The sequence below is a fragment of the Palaemon carinicauda genome, unplaced genomic scaffold (genome assembly GCF_036898095.1).
Source record: "Palaemon carinicauda isolate YSFRI2023 unplaced genomic scaffold, ASM3689809v2 scaffold33, whole genome shotgun sequence".
Classification (NCBI taxonomy): Eukaryota; Metazoa; Arthropoda; class Malacostraca; order Decapoda; family Palaemonidae; genus Palaemon; species Palaemon carinicauda.
In genome coordinates this window covers 418,965-444,306 of record NW_027170977.1, presented here as the reverse complement: position 1 = coordinate 444,306, position 25,342 = coordinate 418,965, and the positions used below count along the sequence as shown (strand labels likewise).

The 25,342-nt window shown below is 41.4% G+C and overlaps 1 long non-coding RNA gene across 1 annotated transcript in view; it reads right to left on the bottom strand.

The window, feature by feature from the left end:
* Positions 1-13,002: 13,002 nt before the first annotated feature.
* The window catches only part of LOC137636568 (uncharacterized), a 34,468-nt gene continuing 22,128 nt past the window's right edge, over positions 13,003-25,342 (bottom strand). The window contains exons 4-5 of the long non-coding RNA XR_011043152.1: positions 17,068-17,336; positions 13,003-13,592 (exon numbers count right to left, since the gene is read on the bottom strand). This is a non-coding gene — a long non-coding RNA (uncharacterized lncRNA). The remainder of the gene's footprint in view (positions 13,593-17,067; positions 17,337-25,342) is intronic.

The following is a 25,342-nucleotide window of genomic DNA, read 5'->3' as shown; positions in this document are numbered from 1 at the left end:
ATAGATTAGACCTCGACATGACAGAAAGAAGCCCTAAATATCATGTTCACATTTGTTGACCCGTTAACCTTCCCACTATTGTAGGACCAATCAAAAGTTATCATAATACATTGCATAAGTATCCTACAGCCAAGACAGTATGTGATGAGTGGCCACCGACATCTCCCTATATCTCTTTGACATTCAACAATAAACACGCTTGAAGCCAAAACACAAATCAAATCTAAAAAGGTGAAAAGAGCGCCCGCAAAAATCAACCGCACAGTAGCAACCAGCTGCGTAAAAAGGAATAGCGAGGCGGGATCGTATAGGGCCACCTGAAGGTGATAGGATGTGTAACGGCTCCTTACTTATCCTACCCCTTAGACTGTACTTCGGCAAGAAAGGTACTGTACTGGACAAGTTTACAGTACTCTGAATGTAAGGAATTGTGTGGCATTGGCAATTTGTGAGGTCAGATTAAAAACCAGAGAAAAAAAAATTGCAACATCAATTAAAAAAACTCTGGAAAACTGTACTCACAAATTGCCAATGCCACACAATTCCTTAAATGAATCCCACGTTTTATGGGCTGCCAGCCAAAGAGCCCCCACACACGGTGGGACAATCCTAACCGAAAACATCCCAAGTTATTACTAAGTGCTTGATTGGTGAGATTTGTTGAAAAGGTTTTTGATCTTAATAATAAACCTGGGTTTGTATGTTACACTGATTCAATTACACTGGCATCACTGTAGTTGATCAAAGAATCCAGCTGACCTAATAGCTAGAGGTTTACAAGCGGAAAAAAAAAATTGTTGGAAATAACTTTTGGTTTGGTGGTACTAGTAATCTGTCGGATCCCACAACTCTGTTCAATGAATCCCCTTTGAAGATCATTTATCCTCTGGGTATAAAATACTATAAAAAGATAAACATTTCAAGCATGAGATCCCTCTACGATGCAGTTTTTAAAAGTTTAGTAAGTCCCCTTCAAAACTTCTAAAGATGAGGCTACGTTCTCATGGAAAGTATCTCATTCGACAAGGAAGCACTCGGTTTAAAGATATGCAAATTCTATAACTCTATTAAATGTGTACTGTATATCAATATTTCATGTCTGACTGAAATAAACATTTACTTCACAAACATGTTTGTTGTTCATCAGAGTACTTTAGATATGGGAAATATATATTGAGCGTAAAAATCTAATAATGAAGGTCTTCTTAGATTCTATGCCTCCCTACAATCATACAGATAAAGAAACTACAGTAGTACCTCGGTTTACGAGTCATTTAGCATACAGTAAAAGCAAATTGGTATACAAGCACAAAGATTTAAATTAGTTTATGAGCATTGTATTAGTCTAAAAAGCAAAGATTTTACTTAATATTCACCTTTATAATGTTAGGGGTTATAATTTGTTCACTCAATTCCATTACAAACCTTTAAAAATGAGTTTTTATGTGTATTTATGGAATACATGAGTGAATTTCCTTTATTTCTTATGGGAAAAAATTTCTAAAACATGATTACTTAATATTACGAGCTTGCTCTTGGAATAAAAATTAAAACTCGTACACTGGGGTACTACTGCAATCTGTAATAAAGAATCCTCTCCTTTCTACTTAAGGAAATAAGCACGAATGTGTTCTCATTCCAGGAATACATACAACCTTACGAGAAACTTAGAAATTCATCCAACAGTGTTCAAACCTCTCTCCCTATGAACTAATCATGAAAGACCTTCAAAGAAATCTTGATTACAAGCCTCTTCTTCTATGCACACTTCTCAACTGATTGAACTCTTTGGAGGAATCTGACTAGGTCTCTATTCCAGTGGGGATTTTAAAGTCTCTGACTTGTCCTGATACAGAAGGCCCCCCAACTCACAGTCGACTTGAAAACACTCAATTTAAAAACATTTAGAGATACAAACAAATCTAATTGAAACTAATACAAATAAGATACAGAAATGACTGTAATAAAACAATATATCCTTTAACCCTTTTACCCCCAGGCTCTTTGGAAATTTCCAACCATTAACCCCCAAGGGGTTATTTTTTCCCCAGCACATTTTGCAGTATATTTTTTTTTAAATTGTTCTAACAGCCTTAATTTTTGTCATAGAGAGGTCAGGTTGGTCTCATTCTCTTGGAAAATGCCTGAATTTTTTCAAAAAATTATGAAAAATATGAAAAAAAAAAAAATTTATAGAATTATTTTGCAAGGACGTACCGGTACGTCCATGCGGGTAAAGGGATGAGTTTTGTGAAACGTACCAGTACGTCCTTTGGGGGTAAAAGGGTTAATACAGTAAGTAAAAAGACATTTGTAGTAACCCGACATCTATTTCCTAAGAACACGACTATTTGATGATTTATGTTACCGGGAAATCATAGGCACGGGTTTCAGGTTAAGCATACCCTAGGACAGAATTTAACATAATTTGACTTATAAACAGCCCTTTTGGAACCAATTAAGTTTGTAAGTTAAGGACCTGTAATGGCAATCTGTGAAGCCAGATTAAAAACCATAGGAAGAAACACTTATCACCGCTATGTAATAACTCTACTTACAAACTGTCACAACATATATATCAGAATGACTTCCAAGCTATTATCAAATGAAATTTCAGTTGTGGAATATATAAAACTTGTATAACAAGATTTATACAAAAAGAAAGTCTGGTATATGATAACAAACTACTGTATCAGCATATACTCCGAGAAAAACTATACCGACATATTTTGTGCCGATCAGTTAGTTTAAACGTGTTTAGAACCGAATTTACAATCGCAAGCTGCTTAGAGACTGAGTGGTACCTTTATCCTCTCTGACAAATCATTAATACAGGGAAAAATTAAAACCTTAGCAGACATTAATGATGGGCTAAAAGACACCCAAAAATGACAAATTCGAAGATAATTTGTATTTTTCCTAACCATACAAACCTTAGCTATTTACAAAGGGTATTACTTTTAGCGTAGCTGAAATGGCGAGCCATTAGAATTTAACGAGGGTGTATTACCCCCGCGCTAGTTAGCGGGGGGGTAGGGGAGTGGTAGCTAGCTACCCCTCCTCCCCCTCACACACAGGTGAATACTCACTTTCACTTAGAGGTAGGACTTGTCTTGGGGGACAGGGCTGGCGGGCAAATATGTGTAAATAGCTAAGGTTTGTATGGTTAGGAAAAATACAAATTATCTTCGAATTTGTCATTTGTTCCGTAACCGAAATACAAACCACGCTATTTACAAAGGGTGACTTATCCCTTAGGAAGGGTGGAAAGTCCCCAGCCATACTGGCTTTGGCTTTACCCGGGGACTCAGAATCCGAGTGAGTCGCACTCGAGAAAAGGAGTCCCTGCACCTCACAAGTTCCTTGCACCGCAAGGAACCATGTGGCCTACGTAAGCTTGTGTGTGAAGGAAGAAGTGTGACCCGTCTTAGGCAGTTGACCTGGAGTTCCAGAAGGAACTCTGGGTTAGGACGTTCCCAATACCACCTCGTCAGGGTATGGGGGACGCGACAGTATTGACTCAATACTCGGAACACAAGGAAGCATGGTTTACCTGCAGAGGTTCGAGGTCAGCTATGCAGAGACCAGGATGCTGCTTCCCCGTAGAGGGGATGATGAAGAAAGAAGTAAGGGCCAGACATACTTCTTTCGTTCATGCAGACTAAAACCTGATAACAATGCCCTCAACCTTCTGCTACCTGTCCAAAAAGGAGCCTGAGGTTAGACCAGCTGTTGTGTAGCCACCACAGAGCGATAGAAAACGTATCGAGACTCCTGTGGGTCACGCCCTGCAGGAAGCGGGCTGCGAAGGTCATCAGACGCTTCCAGACTCCAGCTTGTAGCACCTGCGTCACAGAGTAGTATTACTCGAAGGCGAGGGACGTTGCGATGTATCCAACATCGTGCTGTAGGGCGACGTGACGGGGGAGGGTCTGAAGACAGGTCGAGATGAATGTCCTTGAGTCCGGGCTGAAGAGGTATACTGGTGACTCTCCCCCCATGTCCTCCTTGTGTTCCCAAATCGGCTGCAACTGAGGCCAAACTGCAGCTGTTCCCAGCGCTAACCTCTCGATTCCTGTACTGGCAAGAAAGAGAAGGTCTTGGGACATCAGACACAGAATGGAGACTCAAAATCTTGAATGAATCGGACCGAAGGGTCGGGACCCTCAGATTCTGAGTCTAGCCAACAACTCAGGAGCGAGCCTGAATGTTGCCTTCCCCTCTTCCTTAGAAAGGGGGGGAGTAGTAAGAGACCAAGAAGATTGCTTACACACTGGCCGTGGCCAGAGTGAGCAGAAGACCCAAGGCGGAATACAATCCGAGGCCTGTCGTAAAAGGGTCTTGAGAAGATCTCTTAAAGGACTAAAAGTCCGAGCCATGCTCCAAGTTGGAGGTCTTCCTCCGACTAGGGCAGGGACGATCGTAGCTTCGCATGAGCGAGAATAGATCCAGCGGGCAGGAAAAAGTTATTCCTTTAAGCCTGAAGGTCAGGGAAAGGCTGAGCGACAGGCTTCATTGCCAAGAGCGGAAAGGAGTTTCCTCCCGCCGAAAGGCAATAAGACCGTTATTGCTGGAGAAGAGGCCTCACGGGAAGAGGTATATCTCCCACGGCACCAACCACCTTAGACTCTTCACTTTGCCTGGGAGACCCCTGTGGATGACTATCGCAGATGACGCGACCTCCGTACCGCGACTGTAGCGGGTTGTCTCTTCTAGAGGAGGAAGCGTAGTGTCTCCAGGCATGAAGCCGAAGCGACGCCCCGGTTCGGGAGAGATGTCGCAGTGTGGTTGCTTGAGTAGCCTGCGCCGTGGGAGAAGCTCTCCCGGGAGTTCCGTCAGGGGAAGCAGAGGGTCCAGAAACCGTTCTGCGCATAGTCCCAGTGGAGCTCTCCCATTGAAAGGTTGACAGACAACCTGGTTTTGTTGAGACCCATTGTCCGCAGACAAAAAGGAGGGAAGACGCAGGCGTCGAAGTTGTCCCACCATCACCGGAATGCATCTTGCCAGAGTCTCGGGGTCTGAGACTGGGGGGAAAACTAGCGGAAGCTTGAGGTTCCAAGCTGTCGCGATCAGGTCCCCCAGATCAGCACTTGCTGGTTACCCAAGGTCAAAGACCCCTAGGTACACTCTCTCTATGAGGCTCTGCTTGGATAGTCTGAGAGAAACATTCCCCTGCCTGGAATGAGAGAGCCGATGGTGGAATTGAGAGAATCTCAATCATCCCGGTATCTCTACTGCAAGATGTGAAGGTGTGAAAATGCGTCCCCTGCTGGTTAGCATGAAGTCGACACGCAACGGGGCGACTTGGCAGGAGCGGTAGGACTGAAGAGGGGCCAGACTAAGGCCCTTAAGCCTGCCTGAATGATGGAGAGGTATCCTTCAGGTCTTGACCATAGGCCTGGACCGGAACATGCCCCCCCCCCTTTCCTTTGACGAGTCCGAGAACCGCATCAAGAATGTGGGGAAAGGACGAGAATATCCACTACCATCAAGAGGCTCCATAGGTCAACACCCATTGCAGGTTTAATAGTTCCGCTGGTCCCATAGGGCCAGGGAGTCCGGTTAAACATTGCCTGAAGCCACCGGAACTTGGATCGCCCCACATGGAACTTATCCTGAGGCGACCGTTCGGACTATAAACGGGTCAATGAGGAAAGAAGAACTAGGAAACGTTCCAAGGTAGGGCTGAAAACTCTGCTTGACTGAGAACAGGTACTGCGACTCTCCTCAGTCTTGCCACAGTCAACCGAAAGGAAGGCTCGGAGGATGTGGTAACAGAATCTGGCGTCCCCAGGTGGTCACCCATCCAAGTGCCGACGTTGCTTAACCTCGCTGGACGGACGAGAAGCGGGGTTTCCAACGTGGTAAGGCGGTTGACTCAATATCATGGCCAGATACTCCAGATGTTGAGGCAGAGGAAGAGAAGGCTCCAAGCAAAATACCATGAGCCCACACTCATGGTCAGCATTCGGAAGCTTTTCCCGGCGCTGAAGAAGGTCGAAACCCGAGCCTACCGGAGTTGACCAGCCCTCCAAACAGCAGAGGAGGCGGAAGTCTGCACCTGAGCGGCCAAGAGGAAGGCAGGGAGAGTTCTCTGGGGAAACAAACCTGCTATGCCACGGCGGGATAGCCACACTGCATCATAAGCAGGAATACTTGCAGTTTAGGCTGAATTCGACGAGCACCCTGGAAGATGGATGGAATGGAAACTGAAAGTACCCGTCCTTCCGATCCAGGGTTAAAGGAGTCCTGTCGCCTCGTTACCAGTCTGATCGATTCTGCTGGTCTACGCTGGCCGAAGTTTGTTCGACAAACTTGATCAGGGCTGAGAGGTCGACTATGGACATCCCCTCTCAGATCCTTCCTTACAAGAAAGGATCGACTGAGGGGGCCGGGGGTGAAGCCATCGATGATCCTAAGGAAGACCTTCGCCTAAGGTATGGATCATTCTGCCCAACCGGGCAACTCTGCTGATGCTATGGCATAGAGGTTCAGAGACACTGAATTCGCTGACAGAGACGGCAGGCGCGATATCCTTGGCTACTCACAGAGATTGTGCGGGAATGGGCATCGGGAAGCTGTCATTCGGATGAGTAACCTTAAGCATCCTCCCAGCGAAAAAACCTGCAATCCTAGAGTTCGTGAACTCCTTTTAGGACTATGCCCCCCCGGGGGAGTCTCCCGTGCCATCTGTTCCTGACAGGAGGAAACTGCAATTGGACACCTTGTCCCAGTTGTCGTAGCCGATAACTTAGGCCGACGTGGTTGAAAGAAAAGGGAGCTGGAGCCCTGCAGAGTCTGGAAGAAAGCGCCTTGGAGGAGTGAAACCGGAAGTCGATTTACTCCGCACAGCAGATGTTTAAGTCTCTGTCCTTGGGCAAAGACAAAACTCTTCTCAAGGATGGAAGGGTGTCTGAGGTCGTTGACCTCCACAGATGAGACACCCGAAGGAAGCCTTCAGTCAGTGCGTCCAGATGGTAAAACATCGAGCTTGTCCGCAAGTAGATACTTAACGACGAAAGGCCAAGGTGCCTGAGCTCGAGAGGAGGAAAGTACCCTTGATCTTCCTGTAGCTTCCTTGAACCAAACCTCGGGCCGTAACCGAGGAGGGAAAGAACCTGGTAAGCTCCCAGAGGAAGAGGTAAGCAGTCACCCCTTGTCCGATGGAGAAATCTTCAACGGAAAGCCCCCCCGCCAAAAATCCTTCCAGGGCGGGAGAAGGAGAGAGTACTCGTGCAGGAGAGGGGACCCTCGAGACCGACCTCTTGGGAACCAACTTCGCCCTGGGGGAAGTCACCACGAAGTCCACTCCTCTCTTTCTCTTCAGCGTAGGAGAGACAGCCGCTGGTTTGTTACCCTGGCCGGTGAGTGCTGGTTTCATAACCCTCATTAATGCCCGTGCCAGCGGATCAAACCATGTCTGCTGCTCCAAGGACACAGAGTCCGAAATCCTCGCTAAGGTGAAAGGGATCGGGCGATCCTTTGGAGAGGACACGACGGTTCCTGCCTGAAAAGAAGGTGGGAAGAATGCTGTACTGACCTGTCTTCGTCCTGCACTACCAACCTGTGCTTGGATGGAGGTGATCCCGAGTGCCGCCTAGGAGCACGCGTCCCTGCTGCTACCACCGGCTGTGGAATTCGCCGCGAACTATGGTCGCGCGAGGGCGAACGGTCGCGCAAAGGCGAATGGTCGCGCGGGCGCACAGGCGAGTGGTCGCGCGGGCGCGCAGGCGAGCGATCGCGCGGGCGCGCAGGCGAGCGATCGCGCGGGCGCGCCGGCGAGCGATCGCGCGCGGGCGCGCAGGCGAGCGATCGCGCGGGCGCGCAGGCGAGCGATCGCGCGGGCGCGCAGGGGAATGGGCGTGACGGCGAGGGATCGTGCTGCCGCGTAGGTGAAGAAGATCGCTGGAGGTAAGCGATGGCGAGCAGCATGTGTAGGTGAATGATCGCGTGATAGGGTGCGATGGTGATCAGCATCCGCAAGAGGGCGAGCGTTCAGGGTTGTGCGATGAGGAGCAGCATGCGTAAGCGGGCTATCGTTCAGGGTTGTGCGATGGCGAGCAGCATGCGCAGGTGAATGATCGCGTGAAAGGGTGCGATGGTGATCAGCATCTGCAGGAGGGCGATCGTTCAGGGTGGTGCGATGAGGAGCAGCATGCGTAAGCGGCCAATCGTTCAGGGTTGTGCGATGGCGAGCAGCATGCGCAGGTGAATGATCGCGTGAAAGGGTGCGATGGTGATCAGCATCTGCAGGAGGGCGATCATTCAGGGTTGTGCGATGAGGAGCAGCATGCGTAAGCGGGCAATCGTTCAGGGTTGTGCGATGGCGAGCAGCATGCGCAGGTGAATGATCGCGTGAAAGGGTGCGATGGTGATCAGCATCTGCAGGAGGGCGATCGTTCAGGGTGGTGCGATGAGGAGCAGCATGCGTAAGCGGCCAATCGTTCAGGGTTGTGCGATGGCGAGCAGCATGCGCAGGTGAATGATCGCGTGAAAGGGTGCGATGGTGATCAGCATCTGCAGGAGGGCGATCATTCAGGGTTGTGCGATGAGGAGCAGCATGCGTAAGCGGGCAATCGTTCAGGGTTGTGCGATGGCGAGCAGCATGCGCAGGTGAATGATCGCGTGAAAGGGTGCGATGGTGATCAGCATCTGCAGGAGGGCGATCGTTCAGGGTGGTGCGATGAGGAGCAGCATGCGTAAGCGGGCAATCGTTCAGGGTTGTGCGATGGCGAGCAGCATCTGCAGTTGAGGGTCGCGCGATGGCGGTCAGCATCTGCAGTTGAGGGTCGCGCGATGGCGGTCAGCATCTGCAGTTGAGGGTCGCGCGATGGCGGTCAGCATCTGCAGTTGAGGGTCGCGCGATGGCGGTCAGCATCTGCAGTTGAGGGTCGCGCGATGGCGGTCAGCATCTGCAGTTGAGGGTCGCGCGATGGCGGTCAGCATCTGCAGTTGAGGGTCGCGCGATGGCGGTCAGCATCTGCAGTTGAGGGTCGCGCGATGGAGCTAGTAGCTGGCGAACCATGTTCCTTCAGAAGTGTTGGAGAACGTTGGCGTGCCAGCTGTAACACACGTGGGCGATCTGGAGATCGCTGGCGAGCTGATGATCGCTGACGAGCTGACGATCGCTGGCGAGCTGATGATCGCTGACGAGCTGACGATCGCTGGCGAGCTGATGATCGCTGACGAGCTGACGATCGCTGGCGAGCTGATGATCGCTGACGAGCTGATGATCGCTGACGAGCTGATGATCGCTGACGAGCAGAAGGCTACGCGTGGAAGCCTGCGCAAAGAAGAAGAGTCCTTGACCCCGACCTGAACCGAAGTTCTAGATCGCGAGGGCGAACGTGGGCGCACAGGGCACGAAACAGGAACCACAGGGAAGATCATCTTGAAAGCGCTGACGAACAGGAGAGCGCTGACGAACAGAAGGGCGCGCAGGGAAACCCTGACACGCAAGGGAAGAACCCCCGTGGGGGCAACCCTTTGCCCCGAAGGGATCGTTGTCCGCCGGGAGACTGATGTCCGTCGGAAGACCGCTGTCCGTCGGGAAGACCGTTGTCCGTCGGGAAGACGAGATTAGACTGCTGTCCATCTGCACCAAGACGGAAGATCGAGAAAAAGAAGTTGTAGGCTGCAAACGGAGATTCAAAAAGGCGCCTCAAGCACCCTTATAGGGAGATGAGAGGCCCTTACGACGAGGCGGACGGAGGGCCTTACGGCGAGGGAGGCCAACAGCAACAGCAACAGAAGAAACCTCCGAAGAGGAGTCTCTATGAGTGTACTCTCTCGCGAACGAAAGAGAAACACTTCGTGGAAGAGACTGGTCAGCCAGTGACCTAAGAGGGGCAATCCTCCGAAGAGGAGCTCCTGCAGTTGCCCAGCCCCTTGAGCGAAACTGCAGGTGCGACCGCTCAGCACCAAGAGCATAGTCGCACGAAAAAAAGGCAAGAGAAGAACCCCCCAAAAGAGGAAAAGCTCAAGCCTGGACAGGAAAAAACTTCCCTCGGAAGGAAAGTTATCCGCCCAAGGAGGCAAGCCTCCTGACTGTTCTAAAATGAACTGGAGAGCTGTCCGTCGACACGGGAGTACTACCAGTAGAAGGAGACACGCCCCTGACGACAATACAAGGGGGGAGGCAGCAACAGCCGAATCCCCAGGACTCAACCAGACAGCTCACACCGTTGCTATATTACAGAAACGAACTAGATCGGTAACTGTAAAAAAATAAAACAAATAATATTAGTACACATTCATTCCCCCGGGAAGGCTCCGAAGAGGAATCCCGAGGAAAAGGAACAAGAATTACACAACAGGCACGTGCCCTCACAACCACTTACACTCGCGGAAGGAGAGCTGTAACCAAAACAGAATTATAACAATTATAATTATGTAACTATGTAATTAAGTAATTTAAAAATGAATGAACACTAAAGAAAAAACGAAAACCCCGAAAGGAATCGTTCTACAAGCTGAAAAATTAACAACTACAATTAGATTCATAAACTAATTGAGACAAAATGTACGGCGTAGCAACCCCACCCACACGGGAAGGAAGCTACAAGGGCGTAGTAAAACATAGTAAAAGGGTGAACGACCTCAAGAGAGAGAGAGAGAGAAAGACCGAAGTCAAACTCGATCGCAACCCATAAAATTAGGCCGTGGTGGCCTAACTGCCGAGGCCTCCACGTAGATATCGTACACTACACACACACATCTGAAAAGGAAACTTACTTATTTCTATACTCAAATATATATACAAACATGAAAACATGTTTACATATGTATTGAGTAAAAGAAAAGTAAGCGATTAAGTAAAGACAAAACAGACAATGGCTGCCAAGCGAGGACCAAGACAGAGACGTCTGTCACAGTCCGAGCCAAAAGTGAAAGTGAGTATTCACCTGTGTGTGAGGGGGAGGAGGGGTAGCTAGCTACCACTCCCCTACCCCCCCGCTAACTAGCGCGGGGGTAATACACCCTCGTTAAATTCTAATGGCTCGCCATTTCAGCTACGCTAAAAGTAATACCCTTTGTAAATAGCGTGGTTTGTATTTCGGTTACGGAACAAATAGATGTATAAAATATCATTTGAGGAAAATACTTTGACTTTTTTATATAAACCTATGATGGATAGTCAATGTTCTTATGGAAGGGATTTTGACGAAGGATAAATCTATTTCTGGGCTCAACCTGTGTCGCTCCGTGAAATGCTCCTTATAGCACCATTTCTAAGGTATAAATACTGCTAAATATACCAGAGAAAAAAGTTGCATGGAATGGCAGGAATATACCCAGCTCGCTCACCCTTATAGGGTGTCGGTATAGTAACTGGGGCGAGTTAAAACCACTATAAGAGGTCCCTTACCAATTGGTCTATACACTTCACAGGTGACATCATCCTCTTACAAGCAAATACAGTACGGAAAACAGTGAGAAAATTAATAAATCAATATTGCTAATAACTGTGATACAGAGGCCATGACTATAAAATAAGTTTAGGGACCTTTTCAATTGAGCGAGGTGTTACCACTTCTGCAGTATATGTACAATATCAGACCCTATTAGAATCATTAACAGGCAAAATACATTTAAAAGTATTTTAGCAAAAGAGAAAAAACATTATCTATTTATACAGGTGAAAATATTTTTACAAAAGTCATTTATCATAGCTGAAGAGACTAAAAACCATTATCTATTTTCTACAAAATCTCCTTTCACATAAAAAGTATTCCTTCTAAGATTGAATTCATTCCAAAATTAAAACAGCAGTATTTTTAAAAGGGAAATTTCATAAAAACCTAAATGTATTCTGCCTATTAATAATGTTATAAACATACCTAGTAAGCCCTAAAAATCAGATACAATTCGAATACACTTGAGGAACAGAATGCCAGGATGTCTGCTTAACATGGAGTACATAAATGCATGGAACTATAGGTGCTTGATGAGAATAATTCTTCATCTGTGACTAAGCCTACATTCGTAAGTAAAGTAACCTTTGCAGATAAATTCTATTAAGTTCAATATACTGTTCTACAGGTACTTCTTGCTCCTAGCAGATGAATTCTGTAAGTTCAAAATACTATTTTAAGGTTACTACTTGCTCCTAAGTTCCTTTCAACAATACTGAACACATTAAACTATAGAAAAATTCAACCGCGACGGCAACGAAACCTGAGCAGGTACTACGGAAACTCAATTAGAATTCTCCCTTCTGAAAATAATGACTTTTGCTATCCCTTCCCTTCAGCGTGTTTCTTGTTACTGAATGCGTTAAATCATGGAGAAATTCAACTACGACCCTAATGAAACCTGAGCAAGTACAGTACTACAGAAACTTAATCGAAAGTCTTCCTTCTAAAAATGACAATTTGGAAATAATTTGTATTTTTCCTAACGATACAACCTTTAGCTATTTATAGCTAAAGGTGTGTATTCCAGTTACAAACAAATAATGATTTCACCAATCCTTGTATTTTAAGACGCCTATAAAGTTAACTGTGATATATCATAACATAAAGCTCTTTTAGTTTTAAGTGTTTCTTACAGAGCTCAGACTACAAGCATTGAAGGCTTTTATACAATTACGTAAACGATCAGATTTGACTTTACCCTTCTGATGAAAAAACTGATAACCTCAAAAAGCTAAAAATTTTTATGAAAAAGTAATAACCTTTTGTTAATCCCTACAATTATGGACATCTAAGTCTAAATTCATCAAACAAAATTAGAATGAGATCGAATACCTACAAGTTCACATACTGTATCTAATATACGTTAATTCATACAGTACATATCTTTCTGTATCTCCTATCTTCAGCGGATAAAACAAAGGCTTTTCCAAACATTCCCTTACAGGTCCTCAACTTACAAACTTAATTGATCCCAAGAAGTTGTTTGAAAGACAAATTGTTTGTAAGTCCAATTCTTTTACATTTTGGATTAGTTTAGACCTAACCTGAATGCCATACCTATGATTTCCAGCTACAAAAGTTAACAAATAGTCAGGTTTCATATGAAATAAATATCAGGATATTACAAATGTTATCTTGCTTACTGTATTAAATGATGAAATATTGTTTTATTGTAAGTTGAGGACCTATATATGAATAGTTTGATATAACTATACTGTACAGTATAACATATTAAAAAATGGTTTACTCTTCAGTTGATATGTACAGACTAAAGCTACAGACACCTGTTCCTCAATACCTAATATTTCTCATACAGAGAATGATACATACAATACACCTTTACGACTTTCCAAGTATTACGCTATTCTTTTCTAGTCTGACATAGGATCACTTATTTTCATCTTTCAATAAATTACCCAGCAGTTCACCTAATAATAGTACTTTAGCTAATAAGTTTATATATAAATTTCTCTTTAAATTATTTCTAAATACAGACATATCCGTCAAGGAATGAAAAATTGTAGTAGAGATGAGCCACAAGCATCCATAAGGTATCTCTTTCCAAGGAGATGGATCATATGCGAGTTCTTGATGAAATTCTCGTCCTTGGGGATGCTTGAATTGGTGGGAATCTCTTCGGTGGATTCTCTTCGTGCGGCCGTAACGCACCAACATCTGTAAGAGAAAATTGCGATTTTGACATGTTATTCATTGACTAATTTAAAGTGATTATTATTATTATTATTATTATTACTAACTAAGCTACAACCTCTGTTGGAAAAGCAAGATACTATAAGCTCCAGGCCTCCAACAGGGAATAATAGCCCAATGAGGAAAGGAAATAAGGAGATAAATAAACAATATAAGAAGCAATGAACAACCAAAATACAACACTTTAAAAACTATAATAATGTATTCCTTGAATTTTCATACTACTAAAGGTCCTTGACTTTCAAAAATTCGGAGATACAGAGAAAAATACAACGGAAAATAACAAAGCTAAAGAAATACAGTAATAAAATAATATTATATCATTTAATACAGCAGGCAAAACGACATTTGTGATAACCTAATATCTATTTTATAAGAAACTTGATTATTTGTTGAATTTTGTAGCTGGAACTCATAGGCATGATGTTCAGGTTAGGTCTAAATTTCTCAAAAATTCAACATACAGCAATTTGACTTTTACAAACAATTTCTTGGCATCATTTAAGTTTGTGTACTTGAATAGGTTAACCCTTTCACCCTCAAAGGACGTACTGGTACGTTTCACAAAAGCCATCCCTTTACCCCCATGGACGTACCGGTACGTCCTTGCAAAAAAAATGCTATAAAAATTATTTTTTTCATATTTTTGATAATTTTTTGAGCAAATTCAGGCATTTTCCAAGAGAATGAGACCAACATGACCTCTCTATGACAGAAATTAAGGCTTTTAGAGCAATTTAAAAAAAATATACTGCAAAATGTGCTGGAAAAAAATTACCCCTTGGGGGTTAAGGGTTGGAAATTTCCAAAGAGCCTGGGGGTAAAAGGGTTAAGTTTGGGTACTTGAATAGGTTAAGTTTGTGTACTTGAATAGGTTAAAGTATGAAGACTAATGAGGTGAAAAACATCACGCTAAAATAGCTCGTCATTTCAAAAAATTGTAATAAAAACTGTGTTGATAAATTACTCAATAATATGAAAAACAGAATGAAGGACTCTTGGCAACATTAACAGTTACATTTAGGTGCCATTATAGTATGCTATCTACCGTCGAATTTCTATTATAGTATGGTATCTACCACAAAGTATGTTATCTGCCGTCAATGTTAATCCTCCTGTTTGATGAGGATTATCAAACAGATTACTTACCACCAGTATGTTATCCTCATTGGACTTTAATGATAGTTTAATAATATTTATTGGAAGGACAACATGGATGCTTAATTATAAACAGTTTGTAGGTTAGGTTAGGTTGGGTTAGACTATGTTAGGACATGGGTGCATAATTATAAGCAGTTTGTAGGTTAGGTTAGGTTGGGTTAGACTATGTTAGGACATGGGTGCATAATTATAAGCAGTTTGTAAGTTAGGTTAGGTTGGGTTAGACTATGTTAGGACATGGGTGCATAATTATAAACAGTTTGTAAGTTAGGTTAGGTTGGGTTAGACTATGTTAGGACATGGGTGCATAATTATAAGCAGTTTGTAAGTTAGGTTAGGTTGGGTTAGACTATGTTAGGACATGGGTGCATAATTATAAGCAGTTTGTAAGTTAGGTTAGGTTGGGTTAGACTATGTTAGGACATGGGTGCATAATTATAAGCAGTTTGTAAGTTAGGTTAGGTTGGGTTATCAAGTCAGTAGTGATCCTCCTTATTAGAGGCGGATTAGCAAGTAGACCGTACCCTTAGTGACTGATGGTGGGTATCACATACTATAGTCAGAGAAGGGTGGTAGATAGCAAAATCGACGGTAGATAGCATACTATAATAGCACCTACATTTACTCTACTCAACTGTTACTGTTCACTTGCTTTTTATACAACAAATGCAGCCATTTCTAGTCCACTTCAAAACAAAGGCATCAGTCATGTTAATTTATATCTGGGATTTGGCATGTTCTTATCACTGCATTGACCAGTGCGGATTGGTGACGGTGGGAGATTTTCATCTGATTGTTCACTGTAAACCAACCTAGTATGGGCGGGCCAGACTAGTACAGCTTTGCTGATCATGGCGATATGCAAACCCTTTCACGACATCAAGCTATTCCCACTCAGAAAGGTCTTTTTATAGTCATGAGCTAAAAAACTTCTTCTTACAATTTCATTATTATTCTTCAAAATATAATTATTTCACAACAAACCAATTGCTTTACATTAACCCAATTTTCTAAGATTTCACCAGTCGTTTTTATCTCAGGCTTTTAAATCAACACTTCTCCATTCATGAGCTCCTACTTAACAATACATAGTCCTCAGCCATGTAGGCCTGGGTCTTCCAACTCTTCTATTACTCATCCTAAAATATTTCATGTATCTTTATTAATTACTTATATACTGTATAGTTTACTTGCTATTCCCTTACTTCCTTTCATCACTAGACTACCTACCCTGATGGAGCCCATAGGCTTGTAGCATTTTGCTTTTCCATCCAGGGTCATAGCTTGGCTAGTAAGGGATAATGATTTCTGTGTAAAAACAAATACTCTGGTGATTTAATCAATTTTTTTATTCCTTACCTAACAGATTTTCATATTTCTCAATGGCATGAACATTATCTGAGGACACCAAATTCATCTAACAAATAGCTGTTCATTAAACTAACTTAACTAACACTGCAACATTCAAAATATAGATGTGCCTCAGTTTAACCCTTTTACCCCCAGGCTCTTTGGAAATTTCCAATTCTTAACCCCCAGGGGGTTATTTTTTTCCCAGCACATTTTGCAGTAATTTTATTTTTTTAAATTGCTCTAACAGCCTTAATTTTTGTCATAGAGAGGTCAGGTTGGTCTCATTCTCTTGGAAAATGCCCGAATTTTCTCAAAAAATTATCAAAAATATGAAAAAAAATAATTTTTATAGCATTTTTTTGCAAGGACGTACCGGTACGTCCATAGGGGTAAAGGGATGGGTTTTGTGAAACGTACCAGTACGTCCTTTAGGGGTAAAAGAGTTAACGGGTATGCCGGCTGGGGTCTGACACGTTCGTGAATGCAAGACGCGTGAGAAAAATGCAAACCTACACAATACAGTACCTTTAAAAATACCAGACTTAATAGAATTCATTTTTATAATCACATTTATGAAACTTAGCAGTCTAGAAATTAATCCTTTACGAAAAGAATGATATCTCTTAGGAACAAAATTACAGGAGCGGGGGGTTCCCAGTTCCCTCGTCCTGTCCCTTTTAGTCGCCTCTTACGAAACGCAGGGATACGTCGACGTTATTCTAATTTATGTTATGCCCCTGGGGCCGCAGGGGACATAACCCGGCTGAATCCCACGTCAAGCTGGGAGGAGCAAAGAGAGGAAACGTTCCCTTTTGTTCCTTTTTCGATATCCACTACCCCCCAAAATTGGGGGGAGGGGACTTGGTAAACAGACATAAAGAATTATCATTAGTCTACTGTTCATTAGTATTCAGATCCTTCTTACCTTTATTAGAGCGATGTAGAGTGGTGTCTTGATATTTATCCAAAGACTGAACAACACAATGGTCTCGGCATTGGCCAATTGTAGAAGTCATGTTACATCAAGTCTTACACGTGTCAGAAAGGCCATCACACTGTGGAGTTGAGTGGGGAAGTGATGAGCCACAGTGCCCCCGAGATGTGTACAAAAGCATACAAACATGCTTTCAGCTTCCTTCCTTTGCAATAGCTGAATATTGTATCTCTGCAGACAGTCATCGTAGAGTTCAAAATCTGTGAAGAAAAGTATGAATTTTAGCATTTCTTGCATTAACAGTAGTACTATTTTGGCCATAGCTCATCACCCCCCAGAAAGGGGTGGCCACAGACGATCACCCGGAAATGAGGGTATGGCCATAGACGATCACCCAAGGTCACAGAGGGTATGGCCGTAGACGATCACCCAAGGTCACAGAGGCTTACTGTTGACGGAAGTGTAGTATTTTTAAAGAGTTTTGTTTACAAACATTGCTTTGAAGGACGTTCGTAGCCCTCACCCGGAAAAGATGGTATGGCCGTAGACGATCACCCAAGGTCACAGAGGCTTACTGTTGACGGAAGTGTAGTATTTTTAAAGAGTTTTGTTTACAAACATTGCTTTGAAGGACGTTCGTAGCCCTCACCCGGAAAAGATGGTATGGCCGTAGACGATCACCCAAGGTCACAGAGGCTTACTGTTGACGGAAGTGTAGTATTTTTAAAGAGTTTTGTTTACAAACATTGCTTTGAAGGACGTTCGTTTCGACAGTAGGTCGGTGTTGATGGAAGTGGAGTATTATTTTTGTTTACAAACATAGAGTTGAAGGTCGTAGGGTTCGTAATGGCGTACGTACGGGAACTATTAAAGGGAAATTGTTTACGGAAGTAGAGTATTATTTTAACTTTTTTGTTTACAAACATTGAGTTGAAGACCGTACGGTAGTGTGTCACTATTAAAGGGAATTTGTTTACAAAACATTCAGGACGTAACCATTTGTTATTATCAAGCAACTCTTCGTAATGACGTACGTACGTGTTTATACGTGTCCAGGAACTGTGGCACTGTTTAGAAAACCTTGAGAACGTAATCATAGTGTGCTACTATTAAAGGGAATTTGTTTACAAATATTGAGGGTGAAATCGTAGTATAGTGGTATTAAAGATAGTGTGACACTATTTAAGGGTTTTTGTTTACAAAACATTGTTGGTGTTTAAAAACGGGTTTACGGTGTTTTAAAAAAAAACGGGTTTAACTTTTGTCATTAACGTAGTGAGAGCGCGTCTACAGTAATACTGAGTCATCTTACCACCCGTTATGTTGTCCCACCTGGGCTATTTGTAATGATTAATTATTTGTAATGATAAGGGTAAAACATGCCCAGACAGTCTCTACAGCCGAGTCAAAGGGCCATCCCGCGGACCCCGTTCGCTACCTGTTGATAGGCCTAAGCACCTGTTCTCTCTCTCTCTCTCTCTCTCTCTCTCTCTCTCTCTCTCTCTCTCTCTCTCTTCAGAGAAGGTGTTTGACCTTCCAACTGTTACCCTGGCATATTTGAGGATAACGCTAAGATGGCTTCACACACACACACACACACACACACACACACACACACACACACCAAAATACGTGGGTAGATGATATAAGAAACATAGTACTTAATATTTGTTTATTTAAAGGAAACATCAAAATTACTGTAAAATAATCAAAGCAAGAAAAGCAAGAAATTATAGTTATCAGGAAGGAGATATTATTCTCTCTCACAAAAAAAAGAAAAAAAAAGAAAAAACATCCTGTGATGAATACAGACAACCTAACTTCCAATGAAAGCTAAAAATATCAAAAGAACACAAAAAATATCCTGTGACGAATACAGACAACCTAACTTCCAATGTAGGAAAACTTTTATTGATTACGTTTCTTTAGCACTTACCAAATCTTCATTGAAAATTCAGGTTTTTTATATTTCCAGATGTACATACACGGTCTTGAATTTAAATGGAGAAGATAGTATAATAACACTATTACGTCATTTTCCTTTAAGTCGGTGGTGGATAAATGCTCTCTGATTTTTCCTAAGGGCGGCGCAAACTCCATTTAGACTTATGCTATGCGTAAAATATAGGCAGAAGAATGCGCACAAAGCCGAATTGTAATTTTGCACTCTCATATTATTTATGAAACACTTCATGGAAGAATACCTTCGTAGAAAATCAGTAAAGTATACCGAATGATCTTTTGGCGGCATCCCCAATGGGTCAAAAAAATATAATGTTTTCTATCGGACTTTTCTGTATTATAAATACAACCCAGTGCCCAATTTCGCGATACTGATGTGATGGCAGAGTATTCACAATAAGTAAGATGGGTTTTGTCCTTATCAAGTGTATCTTGAAGCCGATCAACTAGGCCCTCCTCCCCCCTGACCACATTCCTTTCAATTTAAGCCTAAGGAAAAGTACCCATCTCTCTGTCCATTTTTTTTTTTTTTTAAATAAGTAGCGAAATGTACGTCAAGATTTCAAGACTGCAACACTATTGCGTTGCTTATATTGATAATAACAACAACTAGAGCATCAGTAACAATATTAAAATTTACGGTATAAATGATAACAATAACAATATATTTCATTTTATTCGATTGTAGTGCACGGTTTACTTTATTGATGAGAGGAAAAACAATTAACAATATACATTTACTTTATCCCTTTAAGAAATTGAAGAGTTTAATCTTCATTCCTGGGCAATACAGCTAACCATATTATTTATAATGTTCCGTTGCCGTATAATTTTACGAACTTTCGAATATGAAATGAATAATGTGTGGATGTTTTATGCTATCCCTATTACTAAAGACGTTTGTTAAGGGATATATGAAAATTAGTTCCACACATGTCAACTCTTTGCCAACTAATATCCTTCACAAACATACACAAGCGCGCGCGCACACACACACACACACACACACACACACACACACACACTCGCACACACACACATACACACACACACACACACACACACACACACTTATCTATTCCTAACTTGTTACAAATCCAGTATTGCAATCGTGTATGTTATTCCAAAATCAGAGTTTAAGCGAAGGGGAAGTTTCTCCAAAATCAGAGTGGATCTGACTTCTTTTTATATTAATGAAAATCGTTTAATCAAAGAGGAATTATTTGGTAATCTCAGTCTTGTCAGGGGTATGAGGAGAGAGTCGAATATGGAAAGAATTGGTCATTCTTTTCTATACCTATTCTCGTCTTCCGTTACTGAATTGGGTTGTAAGGTTCTCTGAAATACTGATTATGACTAGGATACTTCAGTTCGGTATTATGCCTAATTCAAATGGAATGGTAGATTGTCTCTTCGAAGAAGAAACCCGATATTACTTTTTGAAGATTCAAGTAAGCAATGTGTGAAAAAAATGGAACATCAAACAGCCCGCTATGTTAGATTAGATAGAAATTTAGCGGCCACCCCCTCTCTATCCATCATTACACATTACTCTAGTAATGTTTCGGGATTAGTACTGGTTAAAACTGGGAATTAGGACGGAATACAGTTAATGAATGTTTAGTTCAGTCGTGATATGGCATTTTTTTTTCCCTCTGTCCTTTTGTATCTGCTACCTCCTTGATATTTCCCAATATTTGAGTACAAGAGATAGTGACCGAACGAGTCACTTATGTTTGATTTGATGATGACAAAGTGATTGTCGACTCGATAATGTGACATTATTCTTGCTTTAATACCATTTTTCATGACAGAAACTGCAGCATCCAATCATTTTCTTAGCTCGAAGTAACTACTACTCTTTTGATTTTTTTTCTTTACGATCTATAATGGAAGGTTACTTCCTTAGCCATAAGACTCCAGTATTAGGGTAATGAAAATGAAATAGTAAGATTTGGGATAAATTTCACGAATACACTTCTTTGTAACTTGTTATGATAAATCCTCAAGCACAAACATGCCACGTCTCTTTAATGATCGGCTACTAATTTACAGATATACGTGGTACTTACACCCATGGGAAACATTTTGAGAAAACCTTCACTATGACTTTATATATATTTTGCTTATGCTTTTTATGCAACTTTTGACATCATATACTCTCTAATATCACATACAATGTAATACCCATCATTTTTCTAATATTGCTTGGGTAAGTAATGAATAACGTTTTGCAGAATATTGTAACCTAAGAATCAAACTATCCATTAGTGGATATATTTTGGTCACATTTGCGGTTCCTTCACCTTTCAAGATTCTGACCCATGTCCGTGACAAAATTACGACTCACAGAAACTTTCTCCCCTCTATTTTCATCCCCCCTACCACTTTTCACCCCCCCCCCCCCACACACACCTAATAAGCAAACAAAGCTTTAATCACATGAGCTAAGCGATTATTTTTCTCAAAATAAACTGTATATTTTAAGTGAAACTATATACTAAAAATTGCATCCCATCTAAATTTAAGTTGTTTTCTTATCGTTGTCTTAGAAAGTTCATTTATTTATTTATTTATTTATTTTGCAACCATGTCCCTCTCGTACATTTCTTTCTTGAAAGGAAACCGAAGTGACAAAGGAAATTACATAAACAAGAAGCATAAAGACACTGTGTTAAAACAAGAACCCATCGACGTTGTGAAAAATTCTACAATGGTTGTCGTCTCCGTTTTCACAATGACTATAATTCAAGTAAGCCGGTTATACTTGCTACCGTTAGTAGTCCTTCACTTGCTTTACCTAATGAGGAATGGAGAGCCAAAGGGGTATTAAATGCCATGAGAGGCAATGTGGAGGACTCCGGATGCTATTCAGTCTTCTATTACTCCGATTCACACTAATTTATGGAAATTGTGTGGGACCTGCCCAAGAATGAAACTATAACACAAGCAAAAGTTACGTATATTAGGCGCAGATACTCGGCAAAGAAAAGAAAAAACTACGCTGCTATCGAAAAAAAGCAGTGTGACATTATAGAATGGAAGAATTGTAAATTTTTATTTTTGTACTTTGATAACATTCTTAAATCATTATCTTTAATTGCAGAGATAGGTAACAACTCACAATGAAATAAACAGGGCAAAAAAAAAAAAAAAAGATTAACATTGAAATGTATTGGTTGGGTGAATGGTGTAATTTTGGTGTGGTGAAATTTTAGAGAGAGAAAATTTGGTGGGGTGGAAATTTAGTTAAGCGGAAATTTTGTAGGGAGAAATTTCGAGGTGGATTTTTCGGAGGGTGTGAGTTAGATTTTACGGGTCACCGCTCCCGTGATACTGGTAGATGGCCGGTGCACTTTTCATCGTGTGTAAATTATTCACAGTAAAAACATCTGTGTAACGGAAATGTGAGATTAGTTCAATGAAACAAGCGCAATTACAGACTGCATTTCACTATAAATCTCTCGGCATGCGTTGCATATTTCCATTGCATGCGTTACATATATTCATTGAATTCCATTTTTGAAATAAATTAAGGATATCTCTTAACATTAGTTCTATGCAACTCACCACTACTGATATACTTCCCAAGTGTACAGTACATGAAACAAAGCGGTGATACAGAATATTTTCGCCACGTACTATATTTGTTACTCACTGCTCACAATTCAGTGCATTTAGCGACCAACTTCACTCCAGAAATAAAATGACTGAGTCCCCTACCATATGATAACAGTGAAAGCTGATCTTAATCATAATTATGATTCTGAGTTATGCGTGCTATTATGCTTTAGTTTACCGTATAGTAGAATGAAGACTGAATTATATGATATAAGTCCTGACATCACAGCCCGGATAATGTTTAGGGAGACATTTGCGGTAATGAGCGAAATTCTAAGCAACGAGGGAGGGCGCATGCGCGACCTTTGAACAGTTTCATACCAGCACCACCGCATCATCACATGGTACGTACCGGTATTTTCTTTCAGGTCCGTGTTTATTTTACACCATGGAAGTTGCCAACGTGTTATACTTTTAGTTTTCGTTTTTTTACTACTACAGGTATTTCATTGTATACATTTACTTATTTGTAAATGTTATATCCTTATTGTTTGCCTGATGCGTTTATGGGGGAGGCATTTCCATACTCCGATAATTTTTTTACAAGCAATTTTACAATTATAGCGTCAATCCAACTCTTTTTACTCACATTTCTCGATTCTGAAATAGTTTGGAGTGAGAAAATTCTGAAATTTCTACTCAAATACTTCCTTCAATTTATATCATGGTCTTTTTTTTTTTACTCTACCTTTTTACTGAAGAGACCATTCCATTTAGAGGATATTGACTAAGTTCCAGATTTTACATTCACGCTGAAGTATCAATGGCACATTTCTATTCTTTTTAATAAGCTTGGAAACCCACTTTCAAATGCCATACAGCTTTAAAAATGGTGCCCAATGAAAACTTAGTTTTGATACTACAGAAACATGGATAGTTTGTCTGCTTACAACAATACTGAAGGAAGCATGTGAAAGGGTTAGTCAGCACGAAGGAATGATTACATATGGGTGAAAAAATCTTCTTTACACGCAGTCATTTCAAAGTAAACACCTTATACTTTTTTTTCCTTTGGTGGGGCTCGTGTAAGCATTTTATGGACCGGGGGGTTTGGGGGGTGGGTTTGCTAATGTGCCTATGAAGGGTTCGCTCTTTTATCTCAGTGTAACAGGTGTACATATTCCATACTCATTATTAATTACGTACGTGGCCTAAATGAAAAAAGGATATTGGCAAACACGCGAAATCTATTACAATTGCGTACGCATGAACATTGCAGGAATACATGTTAGCATTATGGGGCATACATAAGGTAAATTCATAATCGATAACATAAAAAAGAAAGACACGAGAAACATAGAGAAAAACATACCAAGGAAATGGCTAATATTCATCCTTTACCGAAACTCCGCATATACTATACAACGGAACAAGTAAATATTCAGCACATATTCAAAGTTGCCTACAGTATACACACACACGCAGGCACCTCAGTAGTAGGTGTTAAACAACTTTTCCATACTCCTGGTGTTAACACCATGATAACCATGCTTTATGACTTGTATCTTTTTTTTCTTTCTTTCCTTTTTTTCAAGACACTGAATTTCTCGTGAGGTTTTGATACGTAGTTTGAGCTAGCAAGTACCCACCTCTTCTTCAAAAGTTGACTCAATGAAGTATGCACCAGCGTAACATTTGATAGCTTTTTATCAGGAAACTCGCATTAAGAATATCATACAATGAAAGTACATGAAATTACAACATATCATATATTGTTATCACTTCATCAATATCCATTACCGAAATGAAATTTAAGGTATTGTCAGTGGTGAAGATGATTCTGGGATATAAATGATTATACGAAGGACCCGTTACACATTCTGAAGTAGTGTATACAAAAAATGTGAATATCGTCTTATGGGTATACATTATACAGTAGACATTTCCATACCAAGTTTCAGGTCATATGGTTTAAATACCAAGGCATAGGAGAAAAAAATTAAATATTTTGTCAAAATGAATAGCCGAAAATCACTTAAATTAAACATTTTGAAGGGATGTATAAGAAAAACGTGATTTACATTCTGTACCCTCATAATTTCACTAAATGACCTGAAATTTCATATGTGTATACCTTGGATATATGCACTAAGGATGTAAATCACGTTTTTCTTATACATCCCTTCAAAATGTTTAATTTAAGTGATTTTCGGCTATTCATTTTGACAAAATATTTAATTTTTTTCTCCTATGCCTTGGTATTTAAACCATATGACCTGAAACTTGGTATGGAAATGTCTACTGTATAATGTATACCCATAAGACGATATTCACATTTTTTGTATACACTACTTCAGAATGTGTAACGGGTCCTTCGTATAATCATTTATATCCCAGAATCATCTTCACCACTGACAATACCTTAAATTTCATTTCGGTAATGGATATTGATGAAGTGATAACAATATATGATATGTTGTAATTTCATGTACTTTCATTGTATGATATTCTTAATGCGAGTTTCCTGATAAAAAGCTATCAAATGTTACGCTGGTGCATACTTCATTGAGTCAACTTTTGAAGAAGAGGTGGGTACTTGCTAGCTCAAACTACGTATCAAAACCTCACGAGAAATTCAGTGTCTTGAAAAAAAGGAAAGAAAGAAAAAAAAGATACAAGTCATAAAGCATGGTTATCATGGTGTTAACACCAGGAGTATGGAAAAGTTGTTTAACACCTACTA